A 20,181-nucleotide genomic window follows, 5' to 3' on the forward strand; every position below is an offset into this window, starting at 1 on the left:
TACCTATGAATTTATTTTTGTATTTATTGTATTTCTACCTGACTCCTGCTGCTGCTGGCCTGCTGCATTGATTTACCTATGCATTTATTTTTGTATTTATTGTATTTCTACCTGACTCCTCCTGCTGCTGCTGGACTGCTGCATTGATTTATTTATGAATTTATTTAAGTATTTATTGTATTTATAATGCGGCAACATATTACACCGCGCTCATTTTCATCCTGCTGCTGTCAGTGGTCCCACCGCCAGGGACCACACTATGCATTGCCTTCTGCCAGTGGCACACGTCACTCCTCCTCCTACTGCTGCTGTTGTATTTATCCTGCTGCTGTCAGTGGTCCCACCGCCAGGGTCCACATTATACATTGCCTCCTGCCAATGCCACACGTCACTCCTGCTGCTGCGTTTGTATTTATCCTCCTGCTGTCAGTGGTGCCACCGCCAGGGTCCACACAATACATTGCCTGCTGCCAGTGCCACACGTCACTCGTCCTCCTGCTGCTGTATTTATCCTCCTGCTGTCAGTGGTCCCACCGCCAGGGTCCACACTATGCATTGCCTGCTGTCAGTGCCACACGTCACTCCACCTCCTCCTTCTGCTGCTGCTGTTGTATTTATCCTGCTGCTGTCAGTGGTCCCACCGCCAGGGTCCACACTATACATTGCCTGCTGCCAGTGCCACATGTCACTCCTCCTCCTCCTCCTCCTGCTGCTGCTGTTGTATTTATCCTGCTGCTATCAGTGGTGCCACCGCCAGGGTCCACACTATGCACTGCTTGCTACCAGTGCCACACGTCACTCCTCCGCCTACTGCTGCTGTTGTATTTATACTGCTGCTGTCAGTGGTCCCACCGCCAGGGTCCACACTATACATTGCCTGCTGCCAGTGCCACACGTCACTCCTCCTCCTCCTTCTGCTGCTGCTGTTGTATTTATCCTCCTGCTGTCAGTGGTCCCACCGCCAGGGTCCACACTATGCATTGCCTGCTGCCAGTGCCACACGTCACTCCTCCTCCTACTGCTGCTGTTGTATTTATCCTGCTGCTGTCAGTGGTCCCACCGCCAGGATCCACACTATACATTGACTGCTGCCAGTGCCACACGTGACTCCTCCTCCTCCTGCTGCTGCGTTTGTATTTATCCTCCTTCTGTCAGTGGTCCCACCGCCAGGGTCCACACTATGCATTGCCTGCTTTCAGTGCCACACGTCACTCCACCTCCTCCTCCTGCTGCTGTTGTATTTATCCTGCTGCTGTCAGTGGTCCCACCGCCAGGGTCCACACTATGCATTGCCTGCTGTCAGTGCCACACGTCACTCCTCCTCCTACTGCTGCTGCTGTTGTATTTATCCTGCTGCTATCAGTGGTCCCACCGCCAGGGTCCACACTATGCATTGCTTGCTGCCAGTGCCACACGTCACTCCTCCTCCTGCTGCTGCTGCTGCTGTTGTATTTATCCTCCTGCTGTCAGTGGTCCCACCGCCAGGGTCCACACAATACATTGCCTGCTGCCAGTGCCACACATCACTCACTCCTCCTCCTGCTGCTGCTGCTGTTGTATTTATCCTCCTGCTGTCAGTGGTCCCACCGCCAGGGTCCACACAATACATTGCCTGCTGCCAGTGCCACACATCACTCACTCCTCCTCCTGCTGCTGCTGTTGTATTTATCCTGCTGCTGTCAGTGGTCCCACCACCAGGGTCCACACTATGCATTGCCTGCTGCCAGTGCCACATGTCACTCCTCCTCCTACTGCTGCTGTTGTATTTATCCTGCTGCTGTCAGTGGTCCCACCGCCAGGATCCACACTATACATTGCCTGCTGCCAGTGCCACACGTGACTCCTCCTCCTCCTGCTGCTGCATTTGTATTTATCCTCCTGCTGTCAGTGGTCCCACCGCCAGGGTCCACACTATGCATTGCCTGCTGTCAGTGCCACACGTCACTCCACCTCCTCCTCCTGCTGCTGTTGTATTTATCCTGCTGCTGTCAGTGGTCCCACCGCCAGGGTCCACACTATACATTGCCTGCTGCCAGTGCCACACGTCACTCCTCCTCCTCCTGCTGCTGTTGTATTTATCCTGCTGCTATCAGTGGTCCCACCGCCAGGGTCCACACTATGCATTGCCTGCTGCCAGTGCCACACGTCACTCCTCCTCCTACTGCTGCTGTTGTATTTATCCTGCTGCTGTCAGTGGTCCCACCGCCAGGGTCCACACTATACATTGCCTGCTGCCAGTGCCACACGTCACTCCTCCTCCTCCTCCTGCTGCTGCTGTTGTATTTATCCTCCTGCTGTCAGTGGTCCCACCGCCAGGGTCCACACAATACATTGCCTGCTTCCAGTGCCACACATCACTCACTCGTCCTCCTGCTGCTGCTGTTGTATTTATCCTGCTGCTATCAGTGGTCCCACCGCCAGGGACCACACTATGCATTGCCTGCTGCCAGTGCCACACGTCACTCCTCCTACTGCTGCTGCTGTTGTATTTATCCTCCTGCTGTCAGTGGTCCCACCGCCAGGGTCCACACTATGCATTGCCTGCTGCCAGTGCCACATGTCACTCCTTCTCCTCCTCCTCCTGCTGCTGCTGTTGTATTTATCCTCCTGCTGTCAATGGTCCCACCACCAGGGTCCACACAATACATTGCTTGCTGCCAGTGCCACACGTCACTCCTCCTACTGCTGATGTATTTATACTGCTGCTGTCAGTGGTCCCACCGCCAGGGTCCACACTATACATTGCCTGCTGCCAGTGCCACACGTCACTCCTCCTCCTCCTTCTGCTGCTGCTGTTGTATTTATCCTCCTGCTGTCAGTGGTCCCACCGCCAGGGTCTACACTATGCATTGCCTGCTGCCAGTGCCACACATCACTCACTCCTCCTCCTGCTGCTGCTGTTGTATTTATCCTGCTGCTGTCAGTGGTCCCACCGCCAGGATCCACACTATACATTGCCTGCTGCCAGTGCCACACGTGACTCCTCCTCCTCCTGCTGCTGCGTTTGTATTTATCCTCCTTCTGTCAGTGGTCCCACCGCCAGGGTCCACACTATGCATTGCCTGCTGTCAGTGCCACACGTCACTCCACCTCCTCCTCCTGCTGCTGTTGTATTTATCCTGCTGCTGTCAGTGGTCCCACCGCCAGGATCCTTACTGCTGTCAGTGCCACACGTCACTCCTCCTCCTCCTCCTGCTGCTGCTGTTGTATTTATCCTGCTGCTATCAGTGGTCCCACCGCCAGGGTCCACACTATGCATTGACTCCGCCCCTTGGAGTTCAGTGTGTGTGTGGCTGTGGAGGAGAGAGGACCTCTCCTGCTGAGCTCCAGCGGATCCAGTGGTTGGAGTGAATCCTTGGAATACCTTGCCTGTGATCTGGGACCCTGTCAAGGCCAAGCCGGTGAGGAGGGGAGAAGGACTTCATTGGAGGGGTTTGGGCTCCCCTGAGCTGGAAGGCTCTGGGGGGGCCTGGGCCAGAGAAGCATCCCTGTCCTCCATAATGGAGGCTCATGAAGCTGGTGGCAGTGGTTTTTCAGTCAAAGAAACTGTGAGTAAAACAGTCGAATGGCATCAAAAGGTTAAAAAGTCTAAGGATACATTAAAAGACTTGCAATTTGAACTTAAAAAGCGCATAAATAAATATGGTCAGTCGTGGAAGCCTACTTTTTTGAGGACAAATCCACAGCTAGTTAAGCTCAGTGCTCAAATTGATGAGCAAAGTACTCTGCTTGCAAAGCTTGAGGAAGAAGGAGGCATGTTTTCAGAAGGCTTAAAAAATCAGCAAAGATTTGAGAAAATGAAGGATGTGGTTGGAGAAAAAGGAAAAGAAGATGTGAGTGGTTTGAGGCATGTTGTTCAGCAAGAAGGGTCTCCAGCACCTACAATGACTCAGCAAAGTGCAATAGGTTCTATGGGAACTGGTGCAGCCTCTCATGTGACTGAAACAAACAACAGTTTCCTGATGCAGTCTGTTCAAAGTCCAATGAACAGGACACAGTTAACTAACAGTTTTCCATTGCAGTTTATGCCAAATATGCAGAATATGTTGAGTCCTTACCAGACTTTCTCAGGAAATTTCCCAAATGCACAGTATATGCAAAGTCATATGAATTTTCCTAATATGCAAAATTTTTCCCTTTCCCAACCCTCTCCCTTTTTCCCTTATGTGTCCCAAAACATTAATCCCAGTGTTAATTACCCAAATGTGGCTAATCCTTTCCCAGTTTGTTCCTCCCCGTTTGTACCATCCCATGTTATGTCTTATAATGAAAAAGATTTTTTTTCAGCAAAGAATAACCTTTTGTTGCAGCCTTCTCCAGAGGCTGGTATGCAGAGAACAATTGGGGCTGGTGAAGCTCCTGCGGTGTTATCTCAACACCAGCAGGGTGCAGAAATTGGTGGAGTAGTTTGTGGATTAGGGAAAGCTCCTGAAGCGGCGCTTCCGCGTTCACAGGGCTTGCCCCTATCCAAAATGGTGGCGGAGGCGGCGGGCAGTGGAAAAGGAGAAACCGGAAGTGACGGCAGCGTCACTTCCGGTTGCGCGGCGGGGTCAGATGAATCTGTCGGCGGTAACCAAGGGGGTGTGAGCGGCGGTGGTGCGGCGATTTCTGAGCTAGAAGGCTTGGGGAAAAAAAAGGATGTGTCTGAAGCCTCAAAGGGCTTGGAAGGAAAGAAGGAAGGCGGAGGTGGTGGAAACGCTGAGACAGGTATGACAGCAGCCTTTGCAGCTGCAGCAAAAGCTTTTTCAGAAAAAGAAGGGAAAAGTGAAGATAGAATGGAGGTATCAGTAGCAAGCAAGGGTGAGCAAGGAAAGGGAGGTAGTCAGAAAAGTCAGGTGCAGGCGGGTAAGAGGAGGGGAAGTGGGGAGGGTGAGGTTGGTGAAGGGAAAAAGAGACTAGTAGGAATGGAAATAAGGGAGAGAGTTGAAAGTGTGGAAAAAGGTAACAATATGGCTGTATTGAACAAACAGAATGTGCAAAATAAACAGAATGTGATATTGGAGCAGAAGAAGAAGGAAGAGGTTTCTTATGCTCAAATGTTGGAAAAAAGAGTTAATGTGGATAATGGTGTTACTAAAAATGATGAATATGGCATGTCAGCTAGAAATCGCAGAAATCTAGTGAGGATTTGTTTTAAGAGTGGTGATGTAGCGTATACTCGCAAAACTTTTTTACAATTGTTGCTGAAAATGGGTTTCAAGGCGGTGTATTTTTATGCTATCTTGGCTCCTGAAAATCCCCCCTCCTTTTTCGATGTTAGCTTCTTGTCCCCGACTGGTCTGGACACTTTCTGGGAGAAATATGAAGCCATATGGAAGATGAGTGAGGAATGGAAAGGGCTGGTTCCCCAGACTGTGTCCAGGCAGTCTTTGGACAAGAGGATAACGATCGTGGTCCCGAACGAATCCATACCTGTACATGATTTGTTAGTATGGCTTAAGAATTATGGGGTACCATTGTCAACCCCAAAAAAGGTCATGGATGAGTTCGGGATCTGGGGGGGTGGTTGGGAGCTAATGGTGAGATTGGATAGGGTGGGGAATGTTGTAAAGCATATCCCCACTTCTGTCTTCATTGGTAGAGACAGAGTGACGGTTTTCTATCAGGGACAGCCTCGTGTATGTCATAAATGTGGGTCAAGAAGTCATTACAGTATATCATGTAAAGAACTCAAATGCTCTCGTTGCCACGCGTTGGGTCATTTGGCAAAAGACTGTAAGGACATTCGATGTAGCATTTGTTTAAAAATAGGTCATCCTTACTCACAGTGCCCGGAATCTTTGTCGAATATGGGGGAGGAGGTATATAGAGAAATGGAAAAAATTTTAAAAGAAAATGAAGATGAGGTTGTCCCTGATGGGGAATCGTCGCGTTTGGAATCCACCGCCTTGAAACCCCAGTCTTTTATTCCTCCTTTTTTGTCAGTTCTGAAGTCGGCAATTCCACCACCTCCTCCACCTTCCTTAACTGTTGTAGAGGTTAAGAAGTCTGTGGCACCTATAGGAGAGGGAGTGGATCATGTTTTTAAGATCGAGGATCTCAATAGGGAAAAGAACATTTTTTCAATTCCCAAAGGGGATGTTTTGTCAAAAGAAAAGAATGTAGAGAGTAAAGAGGAGGAGGAAAAGCTTTCAGAAAGGAAGAATAGGGTAAATAAATCTGATACCTCAAACATAGCGGGTGGTAAGAAAAATCCAATCACAGAGAAAAACAAAATAAAGCAGAAGGTGGTGGTAGAAAATGAGGAATCTGGTTTCACTACAGTAATGAGTAAGAGAGAAAGGAGAAGAATGCTATCGGAGAAAAAATCAAAAGAAAAAATGGAGGAAGTTATGAGAAATAAAAAGGTTGCCACAGACAATAAATATGAAGTATTGTCCGAGCATAGTGATGAAGGTGCAGATTTTTCGGCTGAAGACATGGAAGTATCTTCTTCGAAAGAAGAAGGTAGTTCAGTTTAAGAAAGGGTAAGTAATCTCTCATTTATCCTGATGGAGGTTCCCCCCCCTTTGAAACTGGTAACCATTAATGTTGCCAGTATGAGATCTGTAAGTGCTCGTAGGGAAGCCATATTTTTTCTCGGTCAGATTGATGCCGACATTTTATTTTTGCAAGAGACCAGGCTTCAAACATTGTCAGATATTAGTGAAGTCAAGAGGGAGTGGTACTATGGTCCCTCTTATTGGTCTCTTGCGGCTGAGCCTTATACTGGGGTGGCGGTCCTTTTTAAGACCGACATGGTAACTTTCCGGCGGGTAAGTGAAATTGAGATGGGTAGGTGTTTGGTCTTGGACGTCTCTGTGAGGGGGCAAGACTTGAGGCTGATCAACATCTATGGCCCTCAGTCTGAGAGGGAGAGAAAGCGCCTCTTCACAGAGATCAAGCCATTCCTATTTACAGCCCAGGAAGTGGTCTTTGGTGGTGATTTCAATACCGTAGTTAGGCTTAAGGACAGGAGAGGTACCAAGACCCGCCTGGGCTATGATAGCAATTTTTTGAATAGTATGGTCAGGGATGCTGGTCTGGTGGATGTGCATATAAAGCACACCCCGGATGACACGGGTTTCACTTATTTCTGTGGAGAACGTAGGAGTAGGATAGATAGGTTTTTTGTTAAGGAGAGCTCTGCTACCTCGCCCCCAGGGGTACAGGTGGTAGAGTTCTCTGATCACTGTATGCTATCTATGGTATTGAATGTTTCAGATGTCCCTCCTAAGGGGAGGGGTATTTGGAGATTAAATTCGTTGCTTGTGAAAGAAGAAAGAATAAGACAATCTTTCAGGGATTTTTTTCAGGCACAGGTTACTTTGCTGGACTGTTGTGACAGTAGGTCTGAGTGGTGGGAGATGGTTAAAAAACGGGCAGTAGGTCTTTTCAAGAACCTAGCGAAAAGAAGAGCTTTTGGTAAATATGTTGCCTACCAGCGTCTGAGACGGAAACTTGAAATCGCTGTCTCGGGGGAGGGCAATCCTGTAGAGATTGAAAGGATCAAGAGTCTGTTGCGCAAAAGTCAGTATGATCGGCATGCTTCTTTGCTTCTGGAAAGGGATTATGGAAAAAATCACTCACCAGACCCTTATCAGAATTGTAAAAAAAGTGTAGCAGTTAAGATCATTTATGGTCTCAAAGATAGTACAGGATCTCTGGTGAAGTCCAGAGCAGGGATTCTGGAAATCGTGAGATCCTTTTATGCAGAACTTTTGGGTAGCAGATCTCTTGATGAAACAGTGATGGAAACTTTCTTGTGTGATATCCCAGGACTGGAGAATTTGGACGTTTCTCTTGCGTTTTTGACGGAAAGAATTTCTGTTGAGGAAGTGGTGAAAGCCATAGAGCAACTTGCTATAAAAAAAACTCCAGGGCCAGATGGCTTGACGGCCGAGTTTTATAAGGTTTTCAAGGACATTTTGGCTCCTGAATTGGCAGAAGTTTACAGTCGCAGCCTTGCAGAGGATGAGCTTCCTCCCTCTATGAGAGAATCGGCAGTTATTCTTTTATCAAAGGGTAAAGATTCTTCAATGATTGAGAATTGGCGGCCCATCAGCCTTCTCAACGTTGACCGAAAGATTCTGGCTAAGATAATTTTTTGGCGTTTAAGTCAAGTGGCAAATGTGGTACTTTCTCGCCAGCAGCACTGTTCTGTCCAGGGGAGGAGTACTCTTTCAGCCGTATTGACGGTCCGGGAGATTCTGGAGAGATGCAGGGCTGCTGGTTGGGGGAAATACTTACTGGCGTTGGATCAAGCTAAAGCTTTTGATCGTGTCAATCACGAGTATTTGTGGATGCTCCTTAATAAGTATGGTCTGCCGGGGAGGTTCATTAATTGGCTTAAAGTTTTATATAAAGGTGCTGAAAGTTTCCCGCTTGTTAATGGTTGGGTTGGACAAACCTTTGAGGTTAGATCTATGGTGCGGCAGTGGTGTCCTTTGAGTCCCCTGCTATATGCTTTTGCCATTGATCCTTTCATAAGAAGGATTGAGGGTGGTGCGTTGTGCGGGGTGCCGTGGGGCATTTCTGGTGTATCTCCTCTCAGGGTTGTTGCCTATGCTGACGATGTGACTGTGGTGATCTCTGGGCAGGAGGAGGCAGAAGGAGTTTGTATGGAGGTTGCCCGTTACTCATCAGCATCAGGCTCCAAGATCAACCAGGATAAGTGTGAGGCTTTCTGGATGGGTAGGGAAAATGAGAACTTCTTGCTTCCGGTCTCTTTTCCAGCACCAAAAGAAAAGATCAAAATACTCGGCATAGAATTCGGCCCAGGTGATTATGGTCACCAAAATTGGGAAAGCAGGCTAAAATGTGCTGAGGTTAAGGTGATCCGATGGAAAGGTTGGCGATTGACTTTCAGAGAAAGGATTGACATAATCAAAACTTATTTGATTCCAATTATGTTATATGTCAGTTTTGTCTGTATTTTGCCAGTATCTCTTCACACAAGGATCTACAGCTTGTTTTTCCAAATGCTTTGGGGAAATAAGATGAACCACGTTAAGAGAAATATCACTTATCGATCAAGGCAGAAGGGTGGCTTAGGAATGGTCAACCCAGTGGTTTTCTTTTCTCTGTTATTTATTAAAAACAACTTTGGTAGAATGTATGCGGAGGAACTGCCTGGGTGGATGGGTATTTTCCAGTCCTGGTTTAAACCTTTTCTCAGGCAATGGGAAAGTGGTGGTTTGGTGAAAAGACTGAGAGCCAGTACTGATTATCTTCCGGCCTATGTTGCACCGTGTCTGAAAGTGATCCGGCAATGGGAACTGACGAAGGAGGATATTATCTCGATCCCTAGGAAAGTCCTAGTGGAAAGAGTGGTTGAGACCTTTTTTCAGGACCCATTGGCCCTGAAAGATTGCCCAAGCCCCATTATGGAGGAGGGTTTGCGCTTGCTATGTTCTCCTAGGATTCCTAAAGAATTCAGGAAATTTGGCTTGGCTTTCCTTTCATGGCAGACTCTTTGTTAGAGGAAATTTGAAGTTCATAGGAGATCGGGATCGTGGTTGTCCTCATGAGGAGTGTGGAGGTGTGGAGGAAACCATGGACCATTTCCTGATGGACTGTTCCTTTAAGAAAGAGGTATATAAACAGGTGGGTAGGGTTCTAGGTATCCCTTTCCTTGAGCGGCTCAGTTACGCGGAGTGGACATATGGTGCATTCAATAACCGGGGGTCATTTAATTTGGACACTTTATTTCTAGTTAGCTTAGTGATTCGATATTACACTTGGAATGCACGGTGCCAAATTACGATTCATCAGAAAGTCCTCCCTGTCCAGGTGGTGGTGCATGGCATTATTGGTGAGGTTGGGAAAATTCGGGGTCTTGAAGAGAAGAGGTTGAGTCGGGAGGAATGGCGTCTGTTTTGGCAGAACATCAGACCTCCTTGATTTGGTCAATTCTCTTTGTGGTGAGCTTTCTATTTCTTTTTCACTCAGCTAGGAACCCAAAATTGAGGAATGGCTTGCAAACATAGGAGGAGTGAGATTGCTTAGTCTTTCTTACTGATATATGTAAATAGTGTAAATAGTGTATAGTGTATATAATGTGATATTGAAGTTGAATAACTGAGATTTAAGTTATTTTGGTTCTTGAGTTTTTTACTTTTCAGGAAAAATGGACTTGATATGAACTGAATATTAAGCTATTTGAGGCGAGAGGCCTAATGTTTGTTATTGTATTTATTTTGGTTACTTTCATATTTTTGTATAAAACAAGTTGCGGTATTCTTAATAAAAGAATTACTATGCATTGCTTGCTGCCAGTGCCACACATCACTCCTCCTCCTGCTGCTGCTGCTGTTGTATTTATCCTCCTGCTGTCAGTGGTCCCACCGCCAGGGTCCACACAATACATTGCCTGCTGCCAGTGCCACACATCACTCACTCCTCCTCCTTCTGCTGCTGTTGTATTTATCCTGCTGCTATCAGTGGTCCCACCGCCAGGGTCCACACTATGCATTGCCTGCTTTCAGTGCCACACGTCACTCCACCTCCTCCTCCTGCTGCTGTTGTATTTATCCTGCTGCTGTCAGTGGTCCCACCGCCAGGGTCCACACTATGCATTGCCTGCTGTCAGTGCCACACGTCACTCCTCCTCCTACTGCTGCTGCTGTTGTATTTATCCTGCTGCTATCAGTGGTCCCACCGCCAGGGTCCACACTATGCATTGCTTGCTGCCAGTGCCACACGTCACTCCTCCTCCTGCTGCTGCTGCTGCTGTTGTATTTATCCTCCTGCTGTCAGTGGTCCCACCGCCAGGGTCCACACAATACATTGCCTGCTGCCAGTGCCACACATCACTCACTCCTCCTCCTGTTGCTGCTGCTGTTGTATTTATCCTCCTGCTGTCAGTGGTCCCACCGCCAGGGTCCACACAATACATTGCCTGCTGCCAGTGCCACACATCACTCACTCCTCCTCCTGCTGCTGCTGTTGTATTTATCCTGCTGCTGTCAGTGGTCCCACCACCAGGGTCCACACTATGCATTGCCTGCTGCCAGTGCCACATGTCACTCCTCCTCCTACTGCTGCTGTTGTATTTATCCTGCTGCTGTCAGTGGTCCCACCGCCAGGATCCACACTATACATTGCCTGCTGCCAGTGCCACACGTGACTCCTCCTCCTCCTGCTGCTGCATTTGTATTTATCCTCCTGCTGTCAGTGGTCCCACCGCCAGGGTCCACACTATGCATTGGCCCCGCCCCTTGGAAGGTCAGTGTGAGTGTGGCTGCTGAGGAGAGAGGACCTCTCCAGCTGAGCTCCTGTTGAAGCTCAGCAGGCTCCTTTCTTGGGAGCTTTTTGATCCAATTTCACCTGGATTGTGGACCTTGTCAAGGCAGGACTTGTATGTGAGTACAGGGTAAAGGACTTCGGTGTGTGTCTAGGCTCCCCAGGGCAAGGCTCTAGGGGGGCCTGGGTCTTTTGAAGCAGGACTTCCCTGTCCTCCAGTATGGAGGCTCATAATGCTAGTGGCAATGGTTCTTCTGGTTCATTTGTGAGTATGACTGTGAATAATACGGTGGAATGGCACCAGAAAGTAAGGAAAACCCAGGAAAAATATGACACGTTGTGTTTTGAATTGAAAAAGAGAATCAATAAATATGGGCGGTCATGGAAGCCAAGTTTCCTAAAAACTAACCCAGACCTAATAAAGCTGCAGGAGCAGATACAGGAGGAAGAGAGATTGCTGGAAGAATTAAAACAGAATGGAGGAATGTTTGCAGAGGCCTTACAGCATAAGCAGAGATTTGTGCAGATGGCTAAAAGTTTTCCCAGCAGTGTTGCAAGCACAGAAAAATTGGAAGTGGTAGTGGCTGATAAAGAAAAAAGGTTGAAATCCCCAAAATCCTATTCCCAGAAGGAGAATCTGAAGGAGGATGTGGAAAAACCTGCAGTATGTACTGTTTCGCAGAGCCAGCCAGGAATGTTTAATGGAACAACAGGAACAAATCCTGTGCAGACACAGCAACTTTGGAGTAATAATTACTCGACCCAGTTTGGAACTGGAATGCAACAATTTTCAGGACAGCTGCAAAGTTTGCCTGGGAATCAGTATGGGTTCTTCCCTAATATGCATATGGGGATGCAATTCCCAGGTTATAATGTAAATAACCCTTTCTTGCAGCAAAATGCAATGTTTCCACAATCCCCTTCCTCCTTCCCCAGTGGTGTGCAAAACCCGTGCCCCAGTGTTAATTTTCCTAGTGTTTCTTTTCCTCACCCTGTTTGTTTTTCCCCTGTCAGTTCTTCCCTTGTGAGTCCGTTTGCTGATAATCAGGTTGCCAGTGGTTTAAGGAATGTGCAGATGTTGCAGAGTCAGGGGGGCGCTGGTGTAGCCCAGTCCTTTGACTATGGGCAGAATTTTCCCTCAGCAAAGATGGCGGCGGGTCCTGCCTGTGGCGTGGGGGCGGAGCAAAAAAGCGAGCAGGGCGGCGGTGATGCGGAGGATGAAAATGGTGTAAATTTTGTTTCTGGTGGGGAGAGAACCTCTGTTGGGGCAGAGAGGGTTTTGCAGGACCCTCTATTCTGTCGGTATGCGGCGGGTGATGAGGCGAGGGGCTTTCTGCAAACCGGAGGTGACGTTGGTAAGGCTTCTGACGTCACTTCCGGAGTCCCCGAGGTGAGCACAGATGTTTGTAAGGAAAAAGGCGTTTTTGCGGCGGCAGGCACCGAGACAGCGGCGGTTTTCGGGCGGCAAGGTGTGAGTACAGGTGGGGAACCTCCTGGCAACATGGATCAGTCTGTGGGGAAGGATGTTGGTGGACCAAAAGCAGCATCAGCCAATGCCAGTCAGGAACAGGCAGTGGGGAAAACTGGCAGGATCGACCAGGTAATAAATGATCACAAAGGGGGACCTCAGGCTGCAAAAAGGAGAGGGGAGGGAGGTGTAGTTAGGGTGGGAAAGAGAAGGTTGGTGGGAGGTAATGAAAGTATGGAAAAGAAGGAAGTGGTGGAGAAAAATAGTGAAATCACGATATTTAAAAAGCAGGAAGTGTCTGAAGTTGCCAAGAGCAAAGAAAAGAATATGTCATATGCTAACATGTTGAAGAAAAATGTGAATGATAATGTGACAAAGCAAAGTGCTTATGATGAAGTGGGACAGTCTGCAAGAAGCAGAAGGAATTTGGTTAGGGTGTGTTGTGATGGAGGAAATTCTGTGACATATACACGTAAGACTTTTATTCAATTGTTATTGAAAATGGGTTTCAAGGCGGTGGATTTCTATGCCATTTTGGCTCCTGAAAGCCCCCCCTCGTTTTTCGATGTCAGCTTTTTGTCCCCGACTGGTCTGGACACCTTCTGGGAGAAATATGAAGGAACCTGGAAAAAGAGTGAAGAGTGGTGTGGTTTGTCTCCTCGGACGGTGTCTAGGCAGTCGCTGGACAAAAAGGTGACAATCGTGGTCCCGAATGAGTCCATCCCTGTGCATGATCTTATGGTGTGGATAAAAAATTATGGGAAGCCTTTAAATGAGCCTAAGAAGGTGATGGACGAGTTCGGGATCTGGGGGGGAGGTTGGGAGCTGATGGTGAGGCTGGACAGAGTGGGGAATGTGGTCAAACACATCCCCACTTCTGTTTTCATTGGAAGAGATAGAGTGACGGTCTATTATCAGGGGCAACCTCGTGCATGTTATAAGTGTGGTTCGCATAGTCATTATAGTATTTCTTGTAAGGAACAGAAGTGTTCGCGATGCCATGCTTTGGGACACTTAGCAAAGGACTGTAAAGACATCAGATGCAGTATTTGCTTAAAAATAGGTCACCCATATTTGCAGTGTCCCGAAGCATGGGCCAATATGGATGAAGAAGTAGTAAAAGAGATGGAAAAGATTTTGAAAGAGAATGAAGAGGTGGCCTCTGGTAATGGACCGTCACAGTTGGAGTCTGCCGTCTTGGAACCCCAGCCGGTGATTCCCCCTTTTTTATCGGTTTTGAAGTCGGCACCTCCGCCCCCTCCTCCCCCATCTTTGGTCCCAGTAACTACTAAGCTCCCTGGGGGTGCGGAGTCCCTTTTTAAGATTGCTGATCCTGGTAAAGGGAAAAATATTTTTTCAGCTTGTGGGAAGGAAGGTTCTTTTCAGGTGATAAAAGTCTCTCCTACGGATGTTAAAGGGAGGGATGATGAGGAGAGAGTTTCTGTTGGGAGGAAAGAGGTGGAGGATAATGATGGGAAAGATAAGGGTAGTGATAAACAAATCCCGGAGGAGGGAGGGAAAAAAATAGAAAGAACTAAAACCATTAAAGGAAAAAATAAACAGAATGGAGAGATGGTAGGGGTAAAAGTAGAGAAGTCCAAAAACTTGGATAAGGTGAAGTCAGCAAAAGAGAGGAGGAAGGAAAGGAGGAGGGAAGTGTCAGAAAAGAAAGCAATGGAGAAAATGGAAGAAATTAAACAGAAAAAATCCATTACCTTGCAGAATAAGTATGAAACATTGTCAGATCAGTCTGACGGGTCAGATGAGAATTATGTAGAGAGTGAGAGTGATTTATTTGAGGATGATGAGGCCTCAGATAAAGAAAAAGTTGAAGAGATGGAAGTTTCTACCTCTAAGGAGGCAGAGAGTACAGTTTAAGAAAGGGTAAGCAATCTCCTTTTTCATTTATCCTGATGGAGGTTCCCCCCCCTTTGAAACTAGCAACCATTAATGTTGCTAGTATGAGATCTGTGAGTGCTCGAAGGAAGGCCATATTTTTTCTCGGTCAGTTTGATGCCGACATTTTATTTTTGCAAGAGACCAGGCTTCAAACATTGTCTGATATCCAGGAAGCCAAGAGGGACTGGTATTTTGGTCCCTCTTATTGGTCTCTTGCGGCCGAGCCTTACACTGGGGTGGCGGTCCTTTTTAAGACCGACATGGTAACTTTCCGGCGGGTAAGTGAGATTGAGATGGGGCGATGTTTGGTCATGGACGTTTCTGTGAGGGGGCAGGACTTGAGACTAATCAATATCTATGGTCCTCAGTCTGAGAGGGAAAGGAAGCGCCTCTTCACAGAGATCAAGCCATTCCTGTTTACAGCCCAGGAGGTAGTCTTTGGTGGTGATTTTAATACCATAGTCAGGCTTAAGGACAGGAGAGGTGCCAAGACTCGCCTGGGCTATGATAGCAATTTTTTGAATAGTATGGTTAGGGATGCTGGTCTGGCGGATGTGCATGTGAAGCACACCCCAGATGACACAGGGTTCACCTATTTCTGCGGAGAGCGTAAGAGTAGAATAGATAGGTTTTTTGTTAAGGAGAGCTCTGCTACCTCATCTCCAGGGGTGCAGGTGGTAGAGTTTTCCGATCACTGTATTCTGTCTGTGGTATTGAATGTGTCAGATGTTCCTCCTAAGGGAAGGGGTATCTGGAGATTAAATTCGGTGCTATTGAAAGAGGAAAGTATAAGACAATCTTTCAGGGATTTTTTTCAGGCACAGGTTACTTTGCTGGACTGTTGTGACAGTAGGTCTGAGTGGTGGGAGATGGTTAAAAGGCGGGCAGCAGGTCTTTTCAAGAACCTAGCAAGGAAGAGAGCTTTTGGTAAATATGTTACCTACCAGCGTCTGAGGCGGAAACTTGAAATTGCTGTCTTGGGGGATGGTGATCCTACAGAGATCAAAAGGATCAAGGATTTGTTACACAAAAATTTGTATGATCGGCATGCTTCTTTGCTTCTGGAAAGGGATTATGGGAAAAATCACTCACCAGATCCTTATCAGAATTGTAAACAAAGTATAGCAGTTAAGATCGTTTATGGTCTCAAGGATAGTACAGGGTCTCTGGTGAAGTCCAGAGCAGGGATCCTGGAAATCGTGAGATCCTTTTATGCTGAACTTTTGGATAGCAAGCCCCTTGATAAGACAGTAATGGAATCTTTCTTGTGGGATATTCCAGGACTGAAGAATTTAGATGTTCCTCTTGCGTTTTTGACGGAAAGAATTTCTGCTGAAGAAGTGGTGAAAGCCATAGAGCAGTTGGCTATCAAAAAAACTCCAGGGCCAGATGGCCTGACGGCCGAATTTTATAAGGTTTTTAAGGACATTCTGGCCCCTGAATTGGCAGAGGTTTACAATCGCAGTCTTGCAGAGGATGAGCTTCCTCCCTCTATGAGAGAGTCAGCAGTTATCCTTTTATCAAAGGGTAAAGATTCTTCAATGATTGAGAATTGGCGGCCTATCAGCCTTCTCAATGTTGACCGAAAGATACTGGCTAAAATAATTTTTTGGCGTTTGAGTCAGGTGGCAAATGAAGTGCTTTCCCGCCAGCAGCACTGTTCTGTCCAGGGTAGAAGTACTTTTTCAGCCGTATTAACGGTCCGGGAGATTTTGGAGAGATGCAGGGCGGCTGGTTGGGGAAAATACTTACTGGCGTTGGATCAAGCAAAGGCTTTTGATCGTGTCAATCATGAGTATCTGTGGGTACTCCTTAGTAGGTATGGTCTGCCGGGGAGGTTTATTGATTGGCTGAAAATTTTATATAGAGGTGCTGAGAGTTTCCCGCTTGTCAATGGTTGGGTTGGACAGACCTTTGAGGTTAGATCTGGGGTGCGTCAGGGGTGTCCTTTGAGTCCCTTGCTATACGCCTTTGCCATTGATCCTTTCGTAAGAAGGATTGATGGTGGAGCGTTGTGTGGGGTACCGTCGGGCATAACTGGTGTACCTCCTCTCAAGGTGGTGGCTTACGCTGATGATGTGACTGTGGTAATCTCTGGGCAAGAGGAGGCAGAGGGAGTTTGTGCGGAGGTTGCTCGTTACTCATTAGCGTCAGGCTCTAAGATCAATCAGGACAAGTGTGAGGCTTTCTGGATGGGTAAGGAAAATGAGAGCTTCTTGCTTCCGGTCTCTTTTCCGGCACCAAAAGAAAAGATTAAAATACTCGGCATAGAATTTGGTCTGGGTGATTATGGTCACAGAAATTGGGAAAGCAGACTGAAGTGTGCTGAGGCTAAGGTGATCCGCTGGAAAGGTTGGCGATTGACTTTCAGAGAAAGGATTGGCATAATCAAAACTTATTTGATTCCAATTATGTTATATGTCAGTTTTGTCTGTATTTTGCCAGTATCTCTTCACACAAGAATTTACAGCTTGTTCTTCCAAATGCTTTGGGGGAACAAGATGAACCACGTTAAGAGGAATATCACTTATCAATCAAGGCAGAAGGGTGGCCTAGGAATGGTCAACCCGGTGGTTTTCTTTTCTCTGTTATTTATTAAAAATAACTTTGGTAGAATGTATGCGGAGGAACTGCCTGGGTGGATGGGTATTTTTCAGTCCTGGTTTAAACCTTTCCTTAGGCGTTGGGAAGAGGGTGGTTTGGTGAAAAGACTGAGAGCCAATGCTGATTATCTGCCGGCCTATGTTGCACCGTGTCTGAAAGTGATCCGGCAATGGGAACTGACAAAGGAGGATATTATCTCGATCCCTAGGAAAACCCTAGTGGAAAGAGTGGTTGAGACCTTTTTTCAGGACCCATTGGCCCTGAGAGATTGCCCGAGCCCAATTATGGAGGAGGGTTTGCGCTTGCTATGTTCTCCTAGGATTCCTAACAAATTCAGGGACTTGGCTTGGCTTTCCTTTCATGGCAGACTCTTTGTTAGAGGAAATTTGAAGTTCATTGGGGATAGGGATCGTGGTTGTCCTCATGAGGAGTGTGGTGGTGTGGAGGAGACCATGGACCATTTCCTGGTGGACTGTTCCTTTAAGAAAGAAGTATATAAACAGGTGGGTAGGGTTTTAGGTATTCCCTTTCTGGAGCGGCTCAGTTACGCGGAGTGGACATATGGTGCGTTCAATAACCGGGGGTCATTTAATTTGGACACTTTATTCTTAGTTAGCTTAGTGATCCGGTATTACACTTGGAATGCACGGTGCCAAATTACGATTCATCAGAAAGTCCTCCCTGTCCAGGTGGTGGTGCATGGCATTATTGGTGAGGTTGGGAAAATCCGGGGTCTTGAAGGGAAGAGGTTGAGTCGGGAGGAATGGCGTCTGTTTTGGCAGAACGTCAAGCCTCCTTGATTTGGCTAATTTTCTTTGTGGTGAGCTTTCTATTTCTTTTCACTTAGTTAGGAACCCAAATTGAGGAATGGCTTGCAAACATAGGAGGAGTGAGATTGCTTAGTCTTTCTTACTGATATAGGTAATAGTGTAAATAGTGTATAGTGTATATAGCGTGATATTGAAGTTGAATAACTGAGATTTAAGTTATTTTGGTTCTTGAGGTTTTTTTTTTTTTTTTTTTTTTTTTTTTTTTTTTTTTTTTTTTTTTTTTTTTTTTTTTTTTTTGCTTTCCAGGAAAATGGACTTGATATGAACTGAATATTAAGCGTTTGAGGCAAGAGGCCTAATGTTTGTTACTGTATTTCTTTGGTTATTTTTGTATTTTTGTATAAAATAAGTAGTGATATTCTTAATAAAAGAATTACTATGCATTGCCTGCTGTCAGTGCCACACGTCACTCCACCTCCTCCTCCTGCTGCTGTTGTATTTATCCTGCTGCTGTCAGTGGTCCCACCGCCAGGGTCCACACTATACATTGCCTGCTGCCAGTGCCACACGTCACTCCTCCTCCTCCTGCTGCTGTTGTATTTATCCTGCTGCTATCAGTGGTCCCACCGCCAGGGTCCACACTATGCATTGCCTGCTGCCAGTGCCACACGTCACTCCTCCTCCTACTGCTGCTGTTGTATTTATCCTGCTGCTGTCAGTGGTCCCACCGCCAGGGTCCACACTATACATTGCCTGCTGCCAGTGCCACACGTCACTCCTCCTCCTCCTCCTGCTGCTGCTGTTGTATTTATCCTCCTGCTGTCAGTGGTCCCACCGCCAGGGTCCACACAATACATTGCCTGCTTCCAGTGCCACACATCACTCACTCGTCCTCCTGCTGCTGCTGTTGTATTTATCCTGCTGCTATCAGTGGTCCCACCGCCAGGGACCACACTATGCATTGCCTGCTGCCAGTGCCACACGTCACTCCTCCTACTGCTGCTGCTGTTGTATTTATCCTCCTGCTGTCAGTGGTCCCACCGCCAGGGTCCACACTATGCATTGCCTGCTGCCAGTGCCACATGTCACTCCTTCTCCTCCTCCTCCTGCTGCTGCTGTTGTATTTATCCTCCTGCTGTCAATGGTCCCACCACCAGGGTCCACACAATACATTGCTTGCTGCCAGTGCCACACGTCACTCCTCCTACTGCTGATGTATTTATACTGCTGCTGTCAGTGGTCCCACCGCCAGAGTCCACACTATACATTGCCTGCTGCCAGTGCCACACGTCACTCCTCCTCCTCCTTCTGCTGCTGCTGTTGTATTTATCCTCCTGCTGTCAGTGGTCCCACCGCCAGGGTCTACACTATGCATTGCCTGCTGCCAGTGCCACACATCACTCACTCCTCCTCCTGCTGCTGCTGTTGTATTTATCCTGCTGCTGTCAGTGGTCCCACCGCCAGGATCCACACTATACATTGCCTGCTGCCAGTGCCACACGTGACTCCTCCTCCTCCTGCTGCTGCGTTTGTATTTATCCTCCTTCTGTCAGTGGTCCCACCGCCAGGGTCCACACTATGCATTGCCTGCTGTCAGTGCCACACGTCACTCCACCTCCTCCTCCTGCTGCTGTTGTATTTATCCTGCTGCTGTCAGTGGTCCCACCGCCAGGATCCACACTGCTGTCAGTGCCACACGTCACTCCTCCTCCTCCTCCTGCTGCTGCTGTTGTATTTATCCTGCTGCTATCAGTGGTCCCACCGCCAGGGTCCACACTATGCATTGCTTGCTGCCAGTGCCACACATCACTCCTCCTCCTGCTGCTGCTGCTGTTGTATTTATCCTCCTGCTGTCAGTGGTCCCACCGCCAGGGTCCACACAATACATTGCCTGCTGCCAGTGCCACACATCACTCACTCCTCCTCCTTCTGCTGCTGTTGTATTTATCCTGCTGCTATCAGTGGTCCCACCGCCAGGGTCCACACTATGCATTGCCTGCTGTCAGTGCCACACGTCACTCCTCCTCCTACTGCTGCTGCTGTTGTATTTATCCTGCTGCTATCAGTGGTCCCACCGCCAGGGTCCACACTATGCATTGCTTGCTGCCAGTGCCACACGTCACTCCTCCTCCTGCTGCTGCTGTTGTATTTATCCTCCTGCTGTCAGTGGTCCCACCGCCAGGGTCCACACAATACATTGCCTGCTGCCAGTGCCAC

This window comes from Hyperolius riggenbachi, chromosome 9 (genome assembly GCF_040937935.1).
Source record: "Hyperolius riggenbachi isolate aHypRig1 chromosome 9, aHypRig1.pri, whole genome shotgun sequence".
NCBI classification, from domain to species: Eukaryota; Metazoa; Chordata; class Amphibia; order Anura; family Hyperoliidae; genus Hyperolius; species Hyperolius riggenbachi.